The 2500-nt window shown below is 46.9% G+C and overlaps 1 non-coding gene across 1 annotated transcript; it reads right to left on the bottom strand.

The window, feature by feature from the left end:
- Window positions 1–1716: 1716 nt before the first annotated feature.
- LOC143219454 (5.8S ribosomal RNA) lies at window positions 1717–1871 on the bottom strand. Its single transcript, XR_013011337.1, has one exon. It is a non-coding gene; the product is annotated as a 5.8S ribosomal RNA (ribosomal RNA).
- Between the last annotated feature and the right edge of the window lie 629 nt (window positions 1872–2500).

Raw genomic sequence — 2500 nt, 5'->3', positions numbered from 1 at the left:
CACTACATTTCCCAACGGCAGAACCGCGGGATTCAGTGCTGGGCTAATTCCTGTTCGCTCGCCGCTACTAAGGAAATCCTTGTTAGTTTCTTTTCCTCCGCTTAGTAATATGCTTAAATTCAGCGGGTAATCTCGCCTACTCTGAGGTCGTCGTACGTGATACAAAATTTTGTGTGTTTCGGCCGAAAGAGCGTAAAAGTAGTACTCGCGAAAACGTACAAAGCACAAAAAAAAAAGAAAAAAAAAGAAAACGAAACAACACTACACGACAGAAGAGAGAAAAAGGTAAACAAAAAACCGATATATGCCTTATGCGCCACACCAAAGTGTCAATATAATTCTTTCTTCATCTCTCGTCGATCGGAAACTCTCGCTAGACGATCTGGCCGGTTAACTTTAACGTCCGTCGAAAAGAACTTTCGGGGACTGGACGACCGACAGATCGCGCGGTTCCGCACGAATCGACAATGAAGAAAAGAAAAGACATGGGGCGACCGACATAAAGGTTTTCTCATTGATATACCTTTTCTCTCTCCGCGGTGCTGTTCCGTGCGTGAACACACAAGTGTGTCTTTTGCGTCGTGTGACAATCAAGTTCGAAATAAGCCTCGCCAATAGAGGAGTATACATATTATTAAAAAAAAAAAATAATAATACATATAACCCGGTGGGATTTCTTTTTCTCTCTACTTCTATATAATTGAACCAAAAACCACGGGGGTACAGAAACGTTGCGCACGAAACGATTTATCATCGATCAAACGCAAAACCAAATTAGAGACACGAGAGAAAGAGAGTAAGATCTCAAGACGCTCATAGGCCGTCATCAATACGATTCAACGCGAACGTGGCGATGGAATGGCAATCGCACAGATTAGCGAGGACACGTCGACGACGGGGAATAATTCCGACCCGATCAAGTACGACGTGCTCATCCCGCACATTGCTGCGCTTTGCTCCGCTGTCCATCGATCATCAAAGCGTTCGCGATAGAACGAGAGATCTCTTTCGTCTCTTCCCTCGAAGACTCGAAAAGGAATGTGTGTTTGTCGAAATCGCCGGCAACGACGACCCTCCGCCGTATGGCAATTATAACGTAGAGTTAAGAAACTCATCCACGCACAGGCATATTCTCTCCCTGGGGCTTAACATTGCCACACCACACACACTCTGTGTGCCACACAGTATTCTTTCTTTCTTTTATAATTTGTGTGTCCATCTCTGTAGTCTCGCGAGACTCTTGTAAATATACCTCTTTCGTATATACGCATCATTTCAGGCGACGTCGGGAGCGCGTTAAATGTTCATGAGTGGAAACGCTTCTTTCCGCAAGGCGAATCGTTTCGCAGAGAAGGTGAGAGATTTGGAGATCCTCGTCGAAGCGGTGCCTTACGGGCGGTCGTATTTTCAATACGACTCACGACACCGTAAAAACACTCACGCAAGTCCGAACGTAAGAAATACCAATCCCTACTTCGCCTCTCGTGGAAACTAGATATATATATATTTGTATGTGTTTATAAGACGCAATGCAAAAATTGGCAATTTTCACAGAACCGCGACAAACGCCGACGAAACGCCCATCATTCGCTCGTACGTAGCATCTTTGCAACCCGACTCCGAAACGCTCTTTGGCGCCCTCCAAAAATATATTTGGAGAGGTAAGCGACGGCGGGGACTTACAAGAGCAACGCAAGCAGTTTATGGTTACGTAAACGACCCTCAGCCAGGCGTGGTCCAGGAATTGTATCCGTGGACCGCAATGTGCGTTCGAAATGTCGATGTTCATGTGTCCTGCAGTTCACACGTTGACGCGCAATTAGCTGCGTTCTTCATCGACCCACGAGCCAAGTGATCCACCGTTCAGGGTAATCGTATATATTTTTGATTTACAAATCAATATATGTATATGTCTCTTGTTCTGCGGTTCGTAAGAACGCATTGTACCTGAACGCTCCAACCAGCGCGCGAAGGAGATTCGTTCAGGCGTCGTTTTAAGGACGACACTATCGTCGTCCGTGGAAACGGAAAAAAAAACCGTCAGATACGCAACACGTATCCGACGGCCGGGCGAACAGTACATTGAAAAACCGTTAACGTGGAAAACGCGGAGATGAATATATATTCTCTGAAAACGACGGGGATCGTAAAGACAACCCGATACTGGATCCAGAGATGTAATAATATTCCTCTCCTCTTCACTTCCATTTCATTTGGAATGATGTGAGAACGGAGGACTTCACAGCCGGCTCTGGCAGCGGTCATTCGTCCCAAGCTCTCGCGATGCGCACTATTGGGCCACACGCACGGAGTAGGGTGTCAGACTCACGACTGCTTTAAAAGCGAGCTTCACGAGCCGGTCCACTTCCCGTATAAAACACATTTCCATAAAATGTTGTGTGTGCTCGAGGCAACGATAAATTCCGATACAAGCGGACTCGCGAGCCGGCTCTGGCCGTAGGCGCGATCCCCGTTCTCGTCCCAAGCTCGTCTGCGCGCA

This window comes from Lasioglossum baleicum, unplaced genomic scaffold (genome assembly GCF_051020765.1).
Source record: "Lasioglossum baleicum unplaced genomic scaffold, iyLasBale1 scaffold0028, whole genome shotgun sequence".
Lineage (NCBI taxonomy): Eukaryota > Metazoa > Arthropoda > Insecta > Hymenoptera > Halictidae > Lasioglossum > Lasioglossum baleicum.
This window is presented reverse-complemented; position numbering and strand designations above follow the sequence as displayed.